Source organism: Pseudorca crassidens, chromosome 15 (assembly GCF_039906515.1).
Source record: "Pseudorca crassidens isolate mPseCra1 chromosome 15, mPseCra1.hap1, whole genome shotgun sequence".
In the NCBI taxonomy this organism is placed as follows: Eukaryota; Metazoa; Chordata; class Mammalia; order Artiodactyla; family Delphinidae; genus Pseudorca; species Pseudorca crassidens.
Window position 1 is genome coordinate 12,595,577 of NC_090310.1, and position 23,017 is coordinate 12,618,593.

The window sequence follows — 23,017 nt, forward strand, 5'->3', positions numbered from 1 at the left end:
AGCTCCCCAGATCTCAGCAGGCGGGTGGAGAGAGTGCCCCAGGCGTTCCCAAGGGCAGCCCGGGGCCTTTGTTGCCTCTCAGGCTGATGTGGCCTGTTGACCGCGCATCCCCAATCTGTCTGAGACCATGTCCTTCTTGGAACTGTCCTTGTTTTACTTGTTTTCTCTGCCATGTAGCCTCTCAGCTCTAGTCTGACCTCCAGACTCTGGTGTCCTTTCCCATAAGTCAGACCTTCGTGTCCCTAGAGCTGCAGCCTTAGTGCGTCCCTTTCTCCCAGCAACCTGCTGTCCTCAGCCTTCCTCTGGATCTCAACTTTTCCCCTGGGGCGGCCTGATTCAAGCCTTCAGGGTTGTCCTAGCACTCAGGGCTCTTCCTGCTTCCAAGCATTCCCATCGCTTTGCCTAGGAAGACCTTTCAGCCTTTCTAAACAGCCTGGGGGAAAACATACAATCCTTCAGGGAAGAAGGAAGCAGTGGAACCAATTAGTTGAGCCCCAGCCCGGGGCTGGCAGAGCACCTTACCAAGGTAAGAGGCCAAGCGGGTTGTCTCCTGCCCTCAGTGCCACCTCTGTCCCAGGGGCACCCTCCCCTCATAGCATTCCCAAGTACACAGGAAAACTTTCCATCTTCTTCACCAACCACCAGAAGGTAAGATTTCTAATTAGCTCCCTAATGGGTTGATGACAGTCCTGTTCAGCAAAATTTAATTGGCAACCTATGTTGTCATGATTGATCCCACCTAACTTTGAAAATGAACCTGAGGAAACCAGCCGAAAAACACAGATACAGTGAGACCCCGAACAGCTCAATCTGGGAGAAAGCAATCAATCAGTAAACGAGGCTGAGAAACACTATCAAATATTATAAGCTAAAGGAAGTTATTGAGAAAACGCGAAGTGTGGTTCTGATTTTCCTAGATGTCATGGGAAGGGGACAGCTGAATGGATGCCTTCGACTACTAGCAGAAGCATATCATTGCATCAGGAGAAACTGACTTTTTCCCAGCCAGTGTCTGCTGTTAAATATACCATCAGTTATGCTGTCAATGTCCCTTCAACCAAGAGCCTCATCAGACACTCCATCGATATTAGAAGATCGAGATTTTCTATAAAGAGCTATTGCTTAGATGTCCTTTAGTCAAAGCCGCCCCCCCCGCCCCGCCCCGACCTGTGTCAGCGCTGGACGAAGCCCTGGAGAGACTATAAAATTCAAGGGCCTGCTGTGCCCAAACTCCCATTCTAGTGAGGCAGACCTGAACTTGGATAACTAGTTCAGTTACATGGACAGTAACAGAGGGTTTGGAAAACACACAAGAAGTCATCAACCGGTTTGACAAATATTTATTGAGTACCTGATGTACAGCAGACACCGACCTAATCCCTGGAGATAGAGCAGTGCATACGTGGCATGGTCCCTGTCCTCGTGAAGCTTACGGTCTAATTCTGACCCAAGGGGAAGGAAGAAGGTCCAGGGTGGGAGACAAGGGGGTGGTATTTGAGGTGGGCTGTGATGCTAGAAGTTCACTGGAAATCACCAGGAATGAGATATCCAGGAAAATCCCAAATATTTGGAAATTAAACAGATTTCTACATATGGGTCGAAGAGGAAATTACAAGGGAAATTTGAAAACATTTTAAACTGAATGGTAGTAAGAATACTACGTATCACAATCTGTGGGTTGCAACTAAAATAGTGCTCAGAGAGGAATTGATGGTTTTAAATGCTTATATTAGAGTAGAGGAAAAGCCCAAAATCAATGACCTAGGTTCCACTGTGAGAAGGTAGGAAAAGGACACAGATAAACCCAAAATGAGAAGGAAGGAAATAAAAAAGAAAACAGCAGAAATTATAGAAATGGGAAACAGACAGTTGAGAGAAAACCTTAGCTAGACTGAACAAGGGGGGGAAACACACCAATACCAATATATCAAGAATGAAAAAGATGTTATCAGTACAGGTCTTACAGACATTTAAAGAATAATCAGGATGGGAGTTCAACAAGCAGAAATGGAGAGCATGAAGTCCAAATAACAGGAGTTGCTAGTTTTATGTGGGTTTGGAGGGGCGTGGGAAGAGGGACTTGGCATAGAAGACAGTGAGGCTAGAAATTTCGCTTGGAATCAGGTACTAACGAGAATTGTCACTTCCTGCAACGACCCAGGGCCCGTGTTCACAGTCCCACTCACTGCTCCTTGCAGCACAGTTCCCGGTGCACAGGTTCGGATGTGTTCTTTGACCAGCAGATGCCAAACCCGAGGACAAGTCACCACGTGGGCCATGATGCCCTGCTTTCAGGGCCCCTGAACTTCCTCAAAACATTTTTGCACATGGGACATTTTTGGCCAGTAAGTAACTCTAACAGATCTGAGTCTGCCGCCCCCAGAATATGAGGAGACTTTGTTTCTCCCCTTCCAAACTATTAGGTCCTTGTCAGTTGGGCTCACAGGTTTCAAAAATGATCTGATGCCATCCTTAAGACCATGCTATCATCCTTGCCATGATTTATATGCTTCTGAAAATGGGACTCTTTTTTTAAGATGAGTCTGAATGTTCATAGCAGAAGATGTTTGTCACAGCCTAGCTGCTCACTTAACAGCTTCCGAGTCAGCAGGAGCCCACCCAACACCTAAGAGAGTGGGGTGGTGGCGTGGGCAGGCTTTCATCTTCCTGTGCCACGAGTCTGTGGACAAGGCCCTAAGCTGCTCAGCCTTTCACCTGCAGGAGTCCTGGCTTGTCTCTGCTGCTTTGTGGTGGAACTGGTCCTTCTTTGCTCTCTCTTTCTCCTCTGCCCCAGTATCCACCTGAGAGGCGATGTTTCATCATAGCAAAGACCATAGACTCTGGAGGCAGACTCTGTGGTCCTGAGCAAGCTGCCTTCCCTCTGCGCCCCTCAATTTACCATCTTTACTGTGAGCAAATTGAGAGTGGCTCACTCACAGGGTCATGGTGAGGAGTTAAATGACTTCACATACTTAAGAAGGGCCTAGGAGTGCGGGCGGGAAGGGTCAGAGCGGGTGAGTGTGCCCTATATGCTAAGTTGAGGGGCAGGGCTCTGGGCACCTGTGTCTTTATTTACCTGAGTATCCTTGTGCCCAAGAGAGCAAGGCATTCAATAGCAAATTTAAACACACACACACACACACGCACGCACGCACACACACACACACACACACACACACACACACACCCCCGTGACAGGTTGACACCTGGTAAGTGCGGGAAGTATTAGGAAGTCTCAGGCTTGGCTCTTGGATTCCTCGGGTTAATTACCCTGGCAGTCCTCTTTGGGTGGGAAGCTCCACCCTGTCCCTCCCACTGTTGACCCCAAGTACCCTGGGTTGGACAGCAGCAGTTTGGTCAGGAGTCCCTGCCCTGCTGGGGCTGGCGTACACTGACCCTCAGTTAAGACTGAGGCTCTTGTGGGGTCCTCCAACCTTCTGAGACAGTAGATTTCATGAACTGGAAGCTTTCCCCTTCCCTAAAATAGCCAGGTGCCGGTTGCTTGTGCTATGACATCGGTGCAGGCAAGAGAGGAATATCTTGAAAGGGCAGAAAACCTGGGACAAGGATGGGGAAGAAGAGGAAGAAGAAGCCGTCACGTGGGGCTTTGATTCCAGCAGGTGAGAGTGAGTCAGGCACTCGTGTTTGACCTGACATTTTCAGAACACTCTCACGTGCACTATCTTACCACTTCCTTACTACAAGTTTGGGAGCAAGGGATGGCCTAAGTCAGTATTTGCACTGGAAATGAAAAAGCTAGAGCCCAGGAAGGCCAAAGGGCGTGCTCAAGGTCACATGGCTACTTCCAGACACGTTGGGGACCGGAGCCCAGAGGTGCTGCCTCCCGGGACTCCCCTCAGGGGAGTGTGGAAAGTCGCCGTGAACCACCATCTGAGCAAACTGCGCGACCCACTCTTGGCAAAAGGACGGGCCTGGCTGTAGCGAGACCAGCGCAGAGCGCTCTGGGACCCTGCTGACACCACATTTGAAACTCCGCCAGGGAAGGGGGACGTCCTGGAAGTTCAGCCCTCTGTTGGCTGTTTCTGAGAGAGCGTTGTTCTCCGATGCTGGATTTAATGAATAAATTATAATAACTTTTGCATTTTTATCCACGTCGTGCGTGTTTTTCTGCCCTCCCCACGTAATTTCCCTCTCCCCTTCTACATACTATATTTCTTTTCAAGCCACTGAATTTTTTTTTTAAGTTCTCCTCAGTAATTGCTGATAAAGATGCGTGCCTCCTTGTTCTGCATTTGTACGTGTATATGCTCAGCGCCAGGAGCTCAGGGAGGAATGTGTGGAAGAGGGTGTGTTTACACTTCCAAGGGGAGGTGACTCTGTAGGAGCTGAGAAATGGACAATGGTCTATGACCCCTGGCGGTATGTGAACTCCTTAGCGGGTAGGAGGTGTCTTGCCTGGCTGTCTCAGGCACTGGAATAGGAGCTCACCTGCAGGAGCGTGGAAGTGCATCTGTGGAATCCACGTATCCCTGAGCAGGCTGGGTGGCTGCGGGGCTGGATGACCAAACGAGTGGATGGAGAGATTGACGCTGAACCATCAGAGTCAAGTCTCACTTGGCTGGTTGTGTAAGGGAGTCTTTACAGTTACTCCTCCTCTGGATTTCATTACAATACTTTGTCTCAGTTTTATTCTGCCCAATTCTCAGGATTTCTTTATGTTCTTAGTGGGAAAAGTTGCTTCTGTTATTTTTATGAAACATACTCTTTTCCCCCAAGTGCTCAATCAGTGTAACCGTGATTGAGAGATCAGAGTGAGCTCCAGGAGGAAAGTTAACGAAGCATGAGAACAGGCTGAATGTGACTTCTCATGTGCAGTCTTTAGGTTTTCTACTCTTCCTACTGGTTTATCAAATAACCTTTCTTGGAAGGTCTACTAATTCCTTTGAAAAAAGATACTCATTTTACATTGTGTTATAATATACTAAGCGCTGTTATTACTAGGATGTTTTGAGAGACAGGGAACAGTCTTTAGAACTGAGATACAGTTCTAGGAAATTAAATAAAATCCACTGACCAGAAAGAAATGGAACATGATAGGGCGGGAGAAGAAACAGTCTCTGCCCAAAAAATCAACCGTGAAAATAGTAAGGATTTATGTGCAGCAAATCCTGAAGTTAGAATTTAAAATAAATAAATGGAAAGGATGGTATGATTTGAAATCAGCTTCCACTCTGAACTAGCCATTCAAGACCCAGAATAAAAATGGTCCTCTTCATTGCAGAACTGATCTTGGTAGCCAACACCTCGTCTCCACCAAGAGCACTTTATTTGAGAATCAAGGGAAGTCATTGCTAAGAAAGCTTGTCTTCTTAAACCAGGGGTGACTTTCAAAGAAACAAATATCGAATTGGGAAAACCCTGCTAATCTTTTCCCTTTAGAGTCTAGGTTTGGGGGGTGTGTGTGTGTGTGTGTGTGTGTGTGTGCGCGCACTGGAAATGAAGAAAAGATTCATTATTCATTATATATCTTTTTTTTTCCTCAAAATTACTAGTAGTCAGACTCTGATAGAGTATTCCTTCTTTTTACCACTCTTGAAAAGCATAGTGCACCTCAGGTTGATTCAGCCAATAAACGGTCAGCTTCCTAAAGAGATTGTTTGGGATTCGTGAGGAAGAAAACGCCAGGATCTGGGCGGTGTAGAGATCAGAGCCGTGATCAGAACCAGAAGGGGAGTTCGGACTGTCCCCGACTCTCTTCCTCTTTGGATGAGCTCCCCGCATCCCCACTGCCGTCTCCCACCCTTGACCCTCCAGTCCCACCAGCTGCTGTTTTTCTTTTCTCTGTAGCCTCCGACTCAAGGCCACTGAAGAGAACAGGCTGAAGGCCCCTGTATTCCCTGAAGTGATTCATTGCTTAGTAGGAACTTCACTAAACTTCCCAATTGGAGTTTTCTTAGTTTTGAAAATCAAACAAAGTTCAAAAAGTAAACATCACAGGTAGACATCCCAGCCCAAAGCAGAAGAAAAATGTCTCATGTTAAATGTTTTGGCACAGAACAGAATTTATGAGCATTTTCAATGTTTTGATTTTTTTCCCCCAGTCACTGTTATTCCTTACGCCACCCCCAGAGTTAGGTGTGGAGAGAGTATGTTGGCTGGTTTCCATGGTGACACCGAAGAAAAGTCATTTTTTAAAGTAGGTTTCTACTGTGTTATTTCACACGCATGAAACATCAACATCTACGCTGTGTGGCTGTTACCCCCAAACGCGAAGACATATAAATGGCTGGAGTATTTTATATAAATAGACAAGCGGGGGTGATGTTTTCCTTGGTCTCGCGCCGACCCTAGTAACAAAAGTCTCTCAGTTACCCAGGGCACCTGGGCCGGAGCAAGAGAACAGTTCTGCTCAGTGTTAAACAACCTTCTCTCCTATGAATAACCATTGGAAAAAAAAAAAAAAAACACAGCTCACATTTAAAGTCCACCCCCTCCAACTAAAAAGTAGTGCTCCGATGAGAAGTTCCCAAATAATCAGAATTTTCAAACCTTTATCTGTGTTTTCAGTCTAACTTACTTGATCAACCACTGCAAATACCCCCTTCTCTGTCCAAGGAGTCATCTAGAACCTTCCTGCCCCAGGAAACACGCAGTTGCCGCCAGCCTCTCGGAGAGATGAGGTTAGGAAAGCGGAACTTTTAGTAGCAGAAGTTTGGTAAAGCTCTCGCCTCTCCTCTGCCACCCCAACTCGCCTGCAGAGTTTTGAAGTGGAAGAGCATAGATAAACTGTCTCATTGTTTCCCTTCCATGTCACCGTGATGTACTTGTTACATTCTGTAACTGAGAATATACTGGGTTTGGGGAAGAGTAAAATGGACAGCACTGCCTTATCTTTGGAGAAAGTATCATCTTGCATGTGGAGAGTGCCTTTAACTTTTCCAAGTTCTCTCTTGCATGTGAACTTTCTAATAATAGTGGAAGATAGTTTTTTCTTGGTATACTCTCCTTGTTTTAAAGCTACAGGGACAGAAGTCTAGTTTGCCCAGCATGTGAGGAACAAAGCCAAGTCGAGAATTCAGAACCCATGATTTCCCCCCAAAGCTTATGTTACTAATCCTGCACTTGGCGTCTTCCAGACAGCCAGTCTGCTCAGATACAAGGTGAGCGGGTGCAAGATCACAGATTTCTGGGACTGGGTCTCAGACACACACGGACCGTCAGGAGGAGGTCGTTCTTCAGTTATCAAATAGTTATTGAGCACCTGCTACCTGCTGGATGCTGCTTTAGACAGCAGTGGCCACAACAGCCAAGAATCCCTACGTTCCAGTGCGGGGAGGGGCAGATGACGAACAAGTGAGTAAAACGCAGACTGTGTCAGAGGATAAGCGCTAGAGAGAAAATAAAGCAGGAAGGTGGGGGAGTGCTTGCAGTCTTAAATAGGGCGGCCGGAGAAGGTCTTTCCAAGGGAGACATTTGAACAAAGAGCTGAAGGCGCTAAAGGAGTGAGATTTGAGGATCTGGGGGGAGAGAAATCCAGGCAAAGAGAAAGGGTAGGGAGTGTGGGAAGCTGCACGTATCGCTTTCCTTAGATCTGTAGATGCCGGGCCCGTACTTGCTGCATGTGCTTGTATTCATGAGTGTATTGTCTGTTTGAAAACTTCTCTCAAATTCTGAGCTTGGTACATGGCTTTAATTTCTGCAGTAATGACTTCCTGCGCCTGGGGAGCTCTTTAATAGGTGCATTCGGAAAGTTGTAATCATTAGGCCTGGGTTGGTGTCCTATTACCTACGTGGAAAAAGCAGAATTGCTTTGGCACTGATTGGATCTTGGGGTGGTGACTCTATTTTCTTGGTTTTTAATGCAGATCATTGAAAACATGTCAGGGCCCTGATCTCAAGTGTTTCTCTTAAATAGGGAGAATCATGTTTTTATATGCAGGGGGTACAGGAAGGGACTTGGGGTGGAGGGGGGTGGGCAGAAGGGCGCTTATATTTTAAATGCCAGTCAGCTGCAACCACTGGTTATCTGGAGCCTGTTCAAACTCATTTGGAGAACAGTTGAATTTTTAAAGTGCCTTTTGATTCTCTCTTTCATTTATTTTAACTGATCTGCTGGGATTAGGAGCTTGGTAGGGGAACACCAGAATGCTTGCCAAAATGTGTGAATAATTAGAGCTCTGATGATGTGTGCCAGATAGAAGGGGAGTATTCACACTTCTGATTAGATTCAGCTAAATGCAGTTGTAAATCACTGCCGCCCCAGTCACGGAGCCCCGTCAGGAGTTAGCAGGGGAGGAGGCTGGGGTGCAGTGAGGGGACGAGGGGCTGCCCCAAGGCACGGGGAGCGGCAGAGGGAGGCGAGCAGGGTGGTTCCAGTGGCAGCAGCCAGAGTGACGATAATTCTGGCATCCCTCTTCCCGTTCGGTTCTGTCATCTCGAGTCTTGCTGGGCGCCAAGCTGGCTGCCATCTTGACAAATGTGGATAAGATGAGTCGCTGTTCTCTGGACACGCACTCTCAAGGGAGGTGAATGAACAACTGTTGAGCTGTGTGATGACTGTGTCAGAAGGACAGACACCAGACCGAGAGACCCCGGGGGAAGAATGGGGTCTGCAGAAGGGAAAGGGGCAGAGAGAGTTGTATTTCCTTCTCAGACAAAAGATGAAGCTTCAGAGAGCTCAGCAAGGTGAGCTAGTGGTTAGAGGAATGCCAGGCTAAGGGAACAGCATGTGCAAAGGCACAGATGTAAAGGGGCCTCTCTTAGTCTTGGCGTGATGTCCATTGTGGCTGGAGGCGGGGAACAGGACAGGGCAGGAGGATGGGCATTGAGACCTGCAGAGTAGATTGGGCTAGACTCTGAAGGGGCTTTAGTGCTCAGTTAGAAAGCTCCTTTTCAAACTGCAAATCACTCCAGGCGTCCTGATTCAGCCCTGACAAAGGGTCGGTGTCCCACCCCAGTGAGAGAACCCGCTTTAGTCACAGTCATTGATGGGAAGGTGTTGGTCTTCTTTACGGACATTGGGGCAGGAGAAAGAAACACAGGGAATCACCACTCTCACCAGTGGGGAGCCTTTGGAGGTTAGTAAGGGGAAGAATGAAACAGAAGGTGGTTGACTTAGGAAGGTAGCCGGCAGAAGCTGTGGTGTAGAATTATCAGTCTGTGGGGTGAGCCTGGATTGGATGTAGATGGGAGGTTTTGGCCAAGGTCTGAACAAAGATGATGGCAGAAGGAATCCACTTCAAGAGAGATTTCAGAGTGGAATCAAATAGGGCCTGTTGAGGACTCCAGCTGTGTGCTGGGTTCCTTGGCTGCATGGAACTGAACGGGGCCCTTTCAGAACCCTTGCAGTGGTCCTAGTTGTACACTAATCCTTCCTGATTAGTATGGAGCGCTATAGCCAAAGACACAGCGTCCTGCAAAAAGCAGACAGTGAGTATATGTTTTAAAGACTGGCCCGAGGTCTGGAATCCTGGCGGTTTCCTAGTCACATCCACACTTTTTCTCCCTCTGCTACACCACTCTTATGCTGCCCACTGCCCCGTGTTGCTAAAGGGTAGTGGTGGTCTTTAAAAAAGTCCTACTCACTCCGGGAGCACATCGCAGCCCCATAAGATGCTGTCTCTGGTCCCTCTCTCCATCCTGTTCTTGGAAGAGTGGCTCACTTTCTCTGTCTTGGTAATGTAACAAGATGCTCTGAAATGAACTAGCAGCTTGAGGTGGGCGTAAAAGCCCAGGAAAAGGAATGCAGGGGAAATGCGACAGAATGGCATGAAACCCAAAGCAAATGGTAAAAATGAGCAACACATGGCGAATGTGGAACAGAGAGAAAAGCAGAAAAATCACAACCACATCTGACATCTCTTGAAATGGCGAGAAACAGAGGAAACAACACATGTGGTTCTCTTCAAGTCAGAAAGATTCCTCCTCACCATTCCGTGATGGTGTGAAGGAGACCCTTTTGGAAGACTTGAACCCTTTTCAAGTGGTTCTACCAGGGCTTTTATTTCTTCCTCTTTGGCCAGTAAGTTCAGACACTCAGAGAAACGCTTAGCCTTTTGCACCTTTCCCAGGCACAGAATAATAGACTAAATCGATGCTTTCCAAAGTCCGTGTCAAAGAAAATAATCTGAGATGTGAGGAGAGAAAATCTAGAACTACTTATTCTTATCTTACTCTTTTAGATTTATTTATTATGTATATGTTTTAGAAATAGTAGAGTGGTGTATGATTACAGTGTATAAATAAGTGAAAATATATTGGCAGGGTTAAGCGATTGGTTTTTCTGTTTGTTGCCCCTTTTGGGGGGCACATGATCCATGTGCAAACCATCAGGGTAGTTACCAGGGTTACTAGTTGCGGTTGGGGACAAGAAGAATGCTCTAGAATTGTGTGTTTCCTTATAGAAACAGGCGAGTTACCTGGATGGTCTGTTTCCTTCGAGCCTACAGGATAGCCTGTCAGGTCCTCTTAGGGCCTCAAATGCTCCAGATCTGTAGTCAGAGCCCAGAGAAAAGGAAGTTCCCCAAGAATCGTTTGGACAAGAGACGGCCACATTTATGTAGCCTGTAATCAGTTGCAGAGCTGCACTCACAGGTGGAGAACACGGTCAGAAGTCACCCTCAGGGACCCTCACCCTCATAGGCCTGACTCCTTCACTGCCCTTCCCCCAATGTTGCTGTCACTGTTGGGGGTGCAGGGTGTCTGTGCCGGGTTGTCTCACGCCCCAGCACCCTCCTCCAGGCCACGGTGTGCAAGGGTGCTGCGGTGATGTGAGCCTTGCCCGTGACAGCGCTCCCCACACCAAGAGAGCCATAGAGATGACACATAATCGCTACAGCCAGACTAGAGCCAGGAGCGCTGTGCTGCGCTTGGGTGCTTTTTACCTTCCTTGCAGCCATCAGCTTTTCTTTCCTCTTTTTCCAGACTTAAACTCCAGCCCAGCTCAGCCTCAGAAATCCCATTAGTGTTGGAGAAGCAGATGGCACAGGGGCGCCCTTCACTTGGGTCGTCAGCCGTGTCTCCACAGCTCAGGGACTCACCCTCCCACCCCACCACCCAGGCTCTGTCTCTGGGGAGTATCCTCCCCATTCCTTCCTCATCTGCTAGACCTCTGCCCCTAGGCAGCCTGTTCCTAAACGATGCATCTCTTGTAGAGATGTGCTCTGGTGAGAACAGAAAGACTCTCCTCACCTCGCTGCAGACAGCTGTGCAGCAGGACCCCTCACCTCCAGCTGCGAGCGCTTCTCGTCAGTAGCTTATGGACAGCCTCGGGCTCCCTTTTTCCCGGTTTCCTCTCCAGCCGTGTTTATCACACAGCTCCATCTTAACGGTGATCTTTCTAGATGTTAGACACAGATAGAGCTCTTGTGTAAGAACACACCATCAGCAACAAATGGAAGATATTACGCGTTCAGGTCGTCAGTTGCCCCGTTTCTGTCTTACTGAAATAGGAGATGGACCACATCTGTTTGAAATCAGTGGAGTGAAATAATAACTGGTGAGTAGAGTCCTGAAGGAAGTGGGCCGTGATGGGATCCAGGGTCTCCTTCTATTGGAAGGACTTTGCCCACAGCTCCCAGTGGGGCTTATAGAACTCGGGCTCTCAAGAATGTTTAGTGTCTCCGGCAGAAAAGTAGTGATGGAAGCTGTTCGCGTAAAGAGGTCACTACTCTCAAAGAGCTTGGTTTAGAGGAGTCAGATGATGTGTGGTAGGAAGGGCCCATCACCCCTCGTGCTGAGTGCTCAACCTCTTACCAGTTGTGAGCTTTTGGGAGGTTCCCTTTCAGGGAAAGCACTGATAGCAAGTATCTCAGGGATGGCATGGTCTTGTTCTTTTTTTTCTTGCTTTTTAAAAAAATTTTTATTGGAGTATAGTTGATTTACAATGTTAGTTTCTGCTGTACAGCAAAGTGAATCAGTTATACATATACATATATCCACTCTTTTTTAGATTATTTTCCCATATAGGTGATTACAGAGTACTGGGTAGAGTTCCCTGTGCTATATGGCAGGCCCTTATTAGTTATCTATTTTATATATAGTAGTGTGTATACGTCAGTCCCAATTTATCCCTCCCCCCCACCCCGCTTTCCCCCCTGGTGACCATAAGTTTCTTTTCTACATCTGTAACTCTGTTTCTGTTTTGTAAATAAGTTCATTTGTAGCTTTTCTTTTTTTTGTGCGGTACGCGGGCCTCTCACTGCTGTGGTCTCTCCCGTTGCGGAGCACAGGCTCCGGACGCGCAGGCTCAGCGGCCATGGCTCACGGGCCCAGCCGCTCCGCGGCATGTGGGATCCTCCCGGACCGGGGCACAAACCCGTGTCCCTCGCATCGGCAGGCGGACTCTCAACCACTGCGCCACCAGGGAAGCCCTGTAGCATTTTTTTAGATTCCACATTCAAGCGATGTCATATGATGTTTGTCTTTCTCTGTCTGACTGAACTTCACTCAGTATGACAATCTCTAGGTCCATCCATGTTGCTGCAGATGGCATTATTTCATTCTTTTTTATGGCTGAGATATTCCATTGTATATATGTACCACATCTTCTTTATCTACTCTCTGTCAATGGACATTTAGGTTGCTTCCATGTCTTGGCTATTGTAAATAGTGCTGCAATGAACATTGGGGTGCATGTATCGTTTTGAATTATGGTTTTCTCTGGATATATGCCCAGGAGTGGGATTGCAGGATCATATGGTAGCTCTATTTTTAGTTTTTTGAGGAACCTCCCTACTATTCTCCACAGTGGCTGTATCAATTTACATTCCCACCAACAGTGCAGGAGGGTTCCCTTTTCTCCACACCCTCTGTAGCATTTATTGTTTGTAGATTCTCTGATGATGGCCATTCTGACCGGTATGAAGTGATACCTCATTGTAGTTTTGATTTACGTTTCTCTAATAATTAGTGATGTTGAACACCTTTTCATATGCTTTTTGGCTATCGGCATGGTCTTGTTCTGAAGTGGATGTGTTTTGTGAGTGAAGGATTCAGGAAACAGCCAAGGAAGATGTGATCTTTTCTCAAGATCCTCTGTACTCTCCAGCCTTTGTCAGCGAGGGAGTTACTGGCATGGGTGGGGCCACCCCCACACGTCACAAGACACTTAGCAACACTGCTCTGCCCATTAAATGCCAGGAGCTCTCGCCATCACCCTGACACCTGAAACACGGCTCCCACATTTCCAAATCCTCCCTGAGGAGAGGTGAGGGAAGAGGGTGAGCCCAGGGGACAGAGGAGCAGCCTTCTTTCTGTAGACTGGGGGCAGCCAACCCATTATTTCACTCAGAATCCTGACTAAATTGTCCAACACATTTTTTAAAATTAATTTATTTATTTATTTAGTTTTGGCTGCATTGGGTCTTTGTTGCTGCACGTGGTTTTCTCTAGTTGTGGCGAGCGGGGGCTACTCTTCGTTGTGGTGCACTGGCTTCTCACTGCGGTGGCTTCTCTTGTTGCGGAACATGGGCTCTAGATGCGTGGGCTTCAGTAGTTGTGGCTCACAGGCTCAGTAGTTGTGGCTCGCGGGCTCTAGAGCACAGGCTCAGTAGTTGTGGCTCATAGGCTTCGTTGCTCCGCGGCATGTGGGATCTTCCCAGACCAGGGATTGAGCCCGTGTCCCCTGCATTGGCAGGCGGATTCTTAACCACTGCGCCACCAGGGAAGTCCCAGTTCAACACATTTTGGAAAGAGAAGAAACGTTGGTCCCCAAAGGAGGCGCCTGACCCTGGTCCAGTACGTTGTCACGTGTTAACCCAACTACACCGGCCATTTATGCATCTGTGTCACCGAATAGTCACAGTGCAGTGAGACTTATACGTTTTAGGTCTAGAACTAGATTTACAAGTCAGTAAACTGTAGTGCGAGCCTGTGTGTTTATGATGATCCATGTGTGGGACACAGACAGTTTGAAAATTGGCCCAAATGCAGAGAACATTTTCACTATCAACAACACTACCAACAAAGAATTACTTTTTAAGAACACATTTCTTTTTTTTTTAATTTTACACCGACCATCCCCCCTCTGCTAAACAATCGAGATTGCTTGTTTGTTGAACTTAGTTGGCAATGACTTTATAATGAAAACAAAACCTATTTTGAAATTTTCAGTCTGAGATTTTCATTAATTTGAGGTCATGAATTTTTTTTTGGAATTGTCAATCCCAATCTCCCAGTTCATCCCATCACCACCACCACCCACCCCCTGCCACTTTCCCCCCGTTGGTGTCCATACGTTTGTTCTCTACATCGGTGTCTCTATTTCTGCCCTGCAAACCTGTTCATCTGTACCATTTTTCTAGGTTCCACATATATGCGTTAATATACGACATTTGTTTTTCTCTTTCTGACGAGAAGTCATGAATTTTAAGCTCTGTTATAAAAACCTTTTAATGCTTTCCTCTGTATTTAGACATTTTCTCATCTGCCCCCTTGCATGTTGCTGTACGGAGGTTGAGTACATAGATTTGTCGTCAATTAAATATTAAAGCGTTATAGACTGTTTTTATTTCCTTCGGTTTGTTCTCCCTCTTCCAGCACCTAATAGCCTCATGCACAGGCTTTAAAGGGAGGCAGGTTTAGAGAATTTTAATGCAGAGAGTTTACGGGAATGGGGCGAGTGGAGCCGCACTGACCCCGTATCACACCTTTGCCACACAATCGCAGGCTTCTGTTGAAACTATTCTGGAAGATATCCTCCCCAGAAGCTGTCCTGCATTGTCAGTGAAAAGGTATTAGGTGCAGGTGTCAAACATGACTAATGAGGCATGAGGAGTCGACAGCAAAATAACAGAGATTAGAGGTACAGAGGACTTGTGACTGAAGTGTGAATAGCAGTGTAGATGTGTGACTGACACAAAAAAGAGGGAGACAGCCTCGGAGGAGCAGTGCCTATCACGTTTGTGCAAAGGACGGGCAATTTCAATTATTGGGTTGATATCTCCTCATACGCTGTGGCGGGTGAGGAAAAAAAATCTCAATTGTTTTTTCTCTTTAAACGATGAGCTTCCTGCAAGTGTTCAGGCTTGGCAACAAAATTCCCAAAATCTTCTAAGACAAGCCAGAGTCACCTTCTGCTGTTTTTCAGATTCACACAACTTGTTTTATTGTCAGACAGGACGGGACGTGTTTTGCTCATTAACTTTCCTTGTCATCAGAACATCGTGGTAATAGTGCTGTGTCCACGGGTGTACACTTCCCTCCAAGCTAATCAAGTTGTATACATTAATTGCGCACAGCTTTACGTGTGAAAGAGAGACAGTGCAGTGTTCTCTTACTCAGGGGCCCACAAGGGCTCTGATTGGTGTATTGTGCCTTCCTGAAGCCTGTATTCTAAATGGAGGAGACCAAGAAAACAAATCAAGAACAGTACCATTAGGTGTGTCGAAGGCGACACCTGAGCAGAACGACACACTGCAGCAGTTGGGAGATTCCAAGGGAGCTACCAGGGCCCGAGGCTCAAACTCCAGTGAATCATGTGACTTCGGGGCGTGTTCCCCCCCCCCCCCCCCCCCCCCCCCGCTAGTGGCTCTGCAGAGCCTGACTGGGCCTTCACCCTGTCGGTGCTCACTGAGTGACCATCATTGTATTTTTATTTGTTCATTAGCCTCAGGCGAGACTACCAAAGAGATGAATTTTAAGAACTGCCTTGCTGGGTAAGAAGCAGGCGTCTAGGCAAGAAGGAAGAGAGAAGCAGAAGCAAAATGAAACCAGGTGGGGGATGCTTCCCCCCCCCCCCCCCCCCCGTCCTTTTGCCAGTTCTCCCAGAGCAGAGACGGAGATGGAGTTAACGTGAAGAATGTTGATCCTCTTAAAAGCGGCTCCAAACGATAGACCCAGGACAGGTTTCTAAACAGCTGTGATTCAGATTAGAGGCAGGGACTTGATGTATTGCCCCCATTGGCAAGTGTCCTAATGGAAAGGGCCTGCACTTCTCTGGGTCCCATCTGAATTAAACAATTGGAGTATTTTAAATCAAGGGTCATAAGTGTCAACAAGATGAAGAGCTTTGCCTCTTGATTAAAAGAGGCCTGTAAGTTACTTAGGAAGTTCTTGTTGGCACGAGCTGCACCGTGGTGGCTTTTCTGAAGCACTGTTTGTGTTTTGGGGGTTTTTTTTTAACTTGATTGAAGTATAGTTGATTTACAATGTTGTGTTTAATTTCTGCTGTATAAAGCATCACGACACCCAGGGTAAGTCCAGCTGTTGTCCCGAGGAGAGATCAGGAACCTGAGACCAAAAATGCAGCTGGAGAATTTAAATCACACACTCTTGGGAAGAATTGAACCCACGGACCATGGGGTTTGGGAGCAGCAGTGCCTCTCAGATTTCTCTACCAAATTATCCCCATGGCAGGGGTCACATCACATCATCCCGAGCAGGCTGGGATGGGAACCCAAGTGGTCCAGTTGCATTTCCACGTTTGTGTTTGCCTCCGTGTCAGTAATGTCTCAGTTACCTATCAGGTTAATTGCCAACCCCTCCTTCCCAGTCTTAAAGTCAAGCTCCAGGACCAGACACTGTCCCTGAAATTGGTGTCCCTCCAGGCATAGCGCCTTGCACCCAGTTTGTGAAGCACCGGCACAGCAGGCGCCCCCAGAGCCCCACGTGCAGTCTCGCATCCAGCAGCGTCCCTTGAGTGTCCTTTCACCCCTGGGCCTGCAGATAATGCTGACGTCACAGTCCTAGCGGAAGGCTGCAGACTTTCCAAGAATAAAAGGAGAACAGGAGGGGGTGCGCAGGGGGAGAGCAGGGCCTCAGCAGCAGTAGTGAGGGCGACAGCGTCTGGAGCAAGAGGCAGCAGATGTCTCTAGGTAGATGCCCTTATGGCAACTCTTCTGGAGAGAGAGGAAAATCCCAGTAATAATAACAGGGTTACAACAAATGAAAATTGGAAAATAAACAGATGGAACATGCCTCATAGTTTAGCTTTTATCATCAGTAATTCTGAATCTGCAAGTGAATATGGCTAACTGTAGTTGAAACCATCTGCCTTTCACTTTAAGATCCTGTGTGGAATCCTGTTCTCCACCCAGGGGAGAGTGGGGGGAGGCGGGAGAGGGAGGAAGAGGGGGAGAGAATCATTATTCTCAGCTGTCCTGTCAAAACAAACATGGGATCGCACCTCGTGGAAAGGTCAAGTGCAGATGGACACCATCCATCTCTAGAGACTGAAGTCAGCAGACGTCACCCACTCTGCTCTTTCCGGGCTCGGGAGGACCCCTTCTGGCTGCCCTTCTGATTTCATGTGTAAGCACCTTAAAGGCAGGCTCCCTGTTTCTTCTCACAGTCTGGGATGGGCATCCGGTGTTTAATCTGTACGGGGAGGATTAACTCAACTCAATGCACGGTCCTCCCAGACCCTGCTGCATTCCTTTCTGTCTTTCAAGCATTTTGGAGGCTTAGCTGTGGTCCCAAACTGTGCTGTGGGTATGGAATGCCACGAGAGGATGGGAAAGAGATCTTCCTGCCACAGGGAGTTAGAATCTGGTGAAACTGGAATCTCCAAGACAGGAGGCTGCTGATTCTGGGTGATTCCCAACCCAAATCAAACCTTGTCTTAATCACCCACTTTTTGAAAATTAGCTTTTTATTCAGAAGGCAGTTATTATCACAGCCTTCAGGAAATACATTTAAATGGCAGGTCACCCACAAACTCAACTTTAGCCTGTTGCACCTCACGTGCCCCCTTTCCGTAGACTAACCTGAGAAGCAGAATGAAGCTTTTATCACTTAGCAAATTGTTTCATCAAGAATACTATGTGTGGGCTTCCCTGGTGGCGCAGTGGTTGAGAGTCCGCCTGCCGATGCAGGGGACACGGGTTCGTGCCCCGGTCCGGGACGATCCCACATACCGCGGAACAGCTGGGCTCGTGAGCCATGGCCGCTGAGCCTGTGCGTCTGGAGCCTGTGCTCCGCAACGGGAGAGGCCACAACAGTGAGAGGCCCGCGTACCGCAAAAAAAAAAAAAAAAAAAAAACTAAAACATAAAAACTAACCAAAAATATCTAAGGGGGTTTTCTGAGAAGTATGTGTGTGTATGCACACGGGCCCGTGTGTCCCCAAATACCAAGGTATTCCAAAAACTTTTAATTTTTTAAGTGTTGACTACTGTTTGTTCATACCCCAGAGGTGTTAACAAGCAGTGGATTGCTGGTGACAATCACACTGTCTCCAGCACTTGCAGCAGAAGGCTTGATTTAATCGAAGAGCTGTCATTTATTATTCTGTTGTGCAGTTCCAGGGGGGTAGCTAACTGATCAAGCTCTGACTCCTGGGAGCAGAGGGCTTTTTTGTTGTTGTTGTTATGTCTAAATCCTCAATACAAATTGCAGTATTTCTGGGCTCCCAGCGGGACCCATTAGAGCCTGTGGGGCATTAACGATCATTAATAGTGCTGTCAGAGAGAAAGGGGATGGGGGGAGGGAAGGCAAGAAAGGGAGGAAGATGGGAGGGAGAGGAGGGGGGTGCAGAAGAGTAGCCAGGGAGTTGTGTAGCTTTTGCAGAAATGGAAAATTAATACATCTGCTTTGTTCATAGTACCCAATGTTTGATGTGAGTTAGCAGGCATCTTTAATTAGGTGGGTTAGTACCAGCCAAGTATTTACTTCCCTGTATTGAAATCCTTCCTGTGGCTCAAATCCCACTTGCCCTTCCTCATCCTTTTCCCTACCTCCCCCATGTCTTCCTCTCCCCAAGTCAGCCTTAAATCTCCAACTCCAAAAATGAAACAGAAGGGGACTGAAGAGTGGGGAGAGTGATTCCCCTCAAAACAGCGCGTGCACACACACACGCACGTTACAGCTGTAATTTACTACCTTGCCTGTGATATCCCATTAACTGTGATTCCTTTTAAAGTGTTTAAATGTATAGTAATCAGGTAGAAATGTTTTAATCACTTACTAACAAGCTTACTTACCAGGGCTGTGAAGAGAGGCTTAGGTATTAATTAGGATAACATGCTAATGTTTGCATTTTAGGTCTGCTACTATTGTGAGCCAGAGGACCCCGACCTGGCGTCCTGTTCAGAACTAAAGCCTTTTTCAGGAATCTTCCTTCTCTCACAATCCCATGTCTATACCAGACTGACTCACGTTTGCTTCCTTAAGGTTGTATGTTTTCCTCCTTTCTCTTCACTTTCCCTTTGAATCTCAGATTCTTGAATTCTAATCTATCATATTCCCAAACCACAGAGAGGAATTTTTCTGAATAATAGGTATGCATTCCGTGTCCCTTCCTTTCTTCACCCCAGCACTGCGTGCCCGTGAAGCACCAGACACTGTACTTGACACAGGGACTGCAGTGGAGAGAAGGAGAACCAGGGCATTCTTCCTGCCCTCGTGGAGCTTCTGCTGTGGCGGGAGAGGAATCCCAGAGCCGTGTAGCGTCACAGCAGTGGTGCACAGCAGAGACGCAGGGGCTGTGAGGAACTGTAAGGCACTCTGACCCAGGGAAGGTTGGGGGAGATTCCCTACAGAAGCTCCAGGTGAGCGGGATAAAGGGAAAGCAGGTTAGCAGTTACTTTGTTCTGCTCCGTGAGCTGTTTTTCCGTGAACGAATTCAGCGGCTCCTCACACCAAGCCGAGAGCGTAAGAAGGATTCTCCGGTTTACAGATGAGGACACGAAGGTTTAGAGGAAATGAGCTGCCTGTCGTAGCCGGTGTAAAGCCCGCAGCACAGCTCCTGGCTAAGTGACCCCGGGGCTGAGAGCGTGACCCTTGGAAGGTAACTCTTCCATTTGCTCTTTCTCACCTCTTTTGGCATCTTGGAGCCCAGATAAGCCAGGCCATTTAGCTCTCATGCCGGCCTCAGAGTGGGGTGTGTGCTGCACCCAGGGCAGGGACAAACGCCTGGCTCGCGGGGGCTTCCCAAGTTAGGCAAGACAGGTACCAGAGAAGTGAGTAGGACCCTCAGTCCATGGTCTCCAGTGTGGAAGAAATACGACATTTCTTTGCCTCCTTAAATTTTCTGCTGGCGACAGCACTCCTGAAGGGAACTTGAACTTCAGTAACTCCTGGTGCTCCATTTATCCTCAGAGTTGTGTCCGGGGCCGGTGTCCTACCACTTGCCAAAGGATTTTGAAGTCTGGAAGTCCTCTGTGCTCTGTGTCCCCCAGCTCACTATCAGGACACTGCTCGCCCCAATCTGGGAGCCGGGGATGGCTTTTATTCCTAGGGTCTTGCTTCCTCCTGTGAGCTGCCCCCGAAAAAGGGCCTGAGTCCCTGGTGCTCTGAAAACAGCCCTCTCCACCCCAGGTGAATCTTCTCTAGGCTTAGTGAAGCCCCTCCCCATCCCTCAGGCACTAGCATTCTGACCTCCCACTTGATCTTCCGTGTTCAAATCGAGGTTGGTGGCCTTTACACTCAGCGCCACAATGATTAGCAGTGGAAGAAACCTAGCTTCCTTTTCCTCTAGAATAAAGTGTGGGGAAACACTTTCATTCCTTGTTTCCAGTAACACAGTGGTTCTCAAAGTGTGGTCCAGGTATTCAGGGGGCAGGAATCCTTAAGACCCTTTCAGGAATTCCACAAGGCCCAAGCTACTTTCGTTGCAATATGGCGGTATTTGCCTTTTGCACTACCCTCACTCTCTCACATGTAGAGGCATTCGCTTTTCATGTACAGTAGAGTTTTCCAGACACGTGATTGAAACAAACTGAATGCAAAAGCAGATGTGAGAATCCAGGTGTCTTCTATTAAAACAGACATAAGATTTGCAAAAATGTAAAATAATGCTACTCTTTTCACTAATTTTTTTCTGGAAAATATAGTTATTTTTAATAAAAATATTTTTATTAAAATATGTTTTGTTAAAGGGTGATAGGTTTGTTATTTTTTAATGAATTAATAGACATTTTACAATCTTTTCAGTTTTAATTTTTAATAAGATACCTATCAGTAGATATAACACACATAAACAGTAGCTTTTTAGAAGCCCTCAAAAAAGAGTGTAGAGGGGTCCTGAGGCCAAAACACAGAAAGGGAAGAAAAACCAAACCCGTCAAATTTCTGTATAAAACCAGCCTTGCCACATTGACGATTTCCAATTTGGATTGTGTCATCCAACGAGAGGAGGAGTTATTTGGACACTTTTGCCTTTTTCCTTTTTTCTTCTTCAAATGTGAAGAGTCCATCAGAAAATAGCCCCCTAAACCCAGGTAATCATACACCCCAGTTTCCCCGGCACAGTCCCAGCTCGTGTGTGTCTTTTGTGCCGGCATAATAAGAGGCTCCCCCTCTGACTCTCAAAGGTGTCCCAGTTTGGTTGATAAATTATAGGTCAGCCTACCTGAACCCCCCTCAACTTCACGAGCTTATAAATGACGAAGTAACCTACCAATCTTTCTGTAATTCAGAGTTAAGAAGGAGCTCCATTTGGATCGATTGGCAGGATGTGGCGGGCGGCGTGTGCTTCTGTGTGACCTTCCTCTTCCAGCTCTGAGTGTGGGGCTCCGTGGTCTTCTCAGCTGGCCGCTGGGCAGTCAGGTCTTCCCCTTCAAGGTAGCGGTGAAACAGTGGGCCACGTGTTCAGAGAGCTCGTCAGCAGCTAGCAGTTCAGATGACCCACATATCCATTTGATATTGGCGACACAGAGGCGTTTGCAGGGCTTTTTCTGGACATTGCTAAGCCTGCTGAGTCTAAGATTTCAAATGCTGTTTTGAGCTACTTGATTCAGAGGTGAAGCCAGACCACTTGGAGAGAAGTGTGAAATTCTTTGGAGACCAGGGTCTGAAGCAGCCCACGAATAGCCTTCTTTCCTTCCCCCTCCTCAGTGGGAAAATGTCCATTGCTTCTCATGATGTTAGCTGTCAAGATTTGGGGTGTACTTGAAATGCACCCCCCCCCCCAACAGAAGGCCGAGATCTTTGTTAAACAGGAAACTTCTCTCTCTCAGGTTCTGGGCCCAGGAGCACGGAAATTGGAATTCTTTTTAATTGACCATATGGTTAGTTCTGTGGCTTTGTGAAGCTATAAATCAATGGAGGTGTAACCCAGCACAAATGTCACCAGAGGAAATAATTTCCTTTGGCTTTTCCTCTTGTTACTTTCCAAAACTCACTTTTTTTAAAAAGAATTTAACCCATGCAGCTTTTGCTATATTATAGACATCGGTGGGAGGTAAGGGAGGCCACACAGTCTTGGACAAGTGAGCAGGGATCTATCAGGTGGATCCCACAGTTTCAGCCACATTCTGAGAGCTCGCAATTTGGCTCTTGCTGGTGCCCGCAGTTACAGAAGAGGCCTACTCAGCTTTAAGCACTCAAGTGTTGATGGACAAAGTGCTAGTTTAACAGATCTGTGTAATGGGGAACAGGTGAATAAATACAGAATTAGTGCGCCCTTCACAGTAACAGCCTTATTATCACATGTTATGTGGGGTTTTTGCCTCCATTTGACAACTTGGGTCATATAAAAAATTTTAAGTAACACAACATGGAGGAAACCCTTCATAACAAAGAATTGAAACAATTAATCAAGATTTATAAAATCTCTGGGCGGCTGTGATCTGTCAACCAAAGTGGCTATTTCTGATCAGGTCCACAGCCTCCTAAATGAATAAATGGAGAAACAGCCCCAGAAACCACAGCCTCCATAAGAGGCACAATTGTTCTCCATAACTGGAGACAGCAGAAGCCTGGGTCCAAGGAGCATTCCATTATGAGAGGGAGGATGGAATAAAGGGACAGTTTTGAGTCTGCCCAGCCTGGAAGGCATGTTATTTATCCTCCCACCCTCAACACGATGCCCACACCCAAAGCCAACCACACGATGAAGCTTACTCCGCTTGTAAATGGTTGCTGTAATCCACCTTTTGCTGTTAGGGGAGTGTTTTAGTCCTGGCCTAACGCCCTTATTAAAAGGAAGCGCTATTGAGGAAGAGGTCCTCTACTTTTCCTTTGAATCGTCCTACAATGTATGGATTTGTTTTACAATTTTTAAACTATATAAATCATGCGCTCCACACATATCCTTTTGAAAGTTGCTTTCTTAGCAACACATTATGTTTTCCATGTTTATCTATTTTAAGTAGAGCTCCAGGTTATTTTAACTGCTG

The 23,017-nt window shown here is 47.1% G+C and overlaps 1 protein-coding gene and 1 long non-coding RNA gene across 5 annotated transcripts in view; one reads left to right on the forward strand and one right to left on the reverse strand.

Moving 5' to 3' along the window:
- Positions 1-23,017, forward strand: part of AUTS2 (activator of transcription and developmental regulator AUTS2) — a 1,117,705-nt gene that overhangs the window by 845,055 nt on the left and 249,633 nt on the right. The window lies entirely within an intron of this gene.
- LOC137206832 (uncharacterized) lies at positions 15,484-21,520 on the reverse strand. Its single transcript, XR_010934846.1, has 2 exons — positions 21,298-21,520; positions 15,484-16,799 (listed from the first exon to the last, which is right to left on the reverse strand). It is a non-coding gene; the product is annotated as an uncharacterized lncRNA (long non-coding RNA).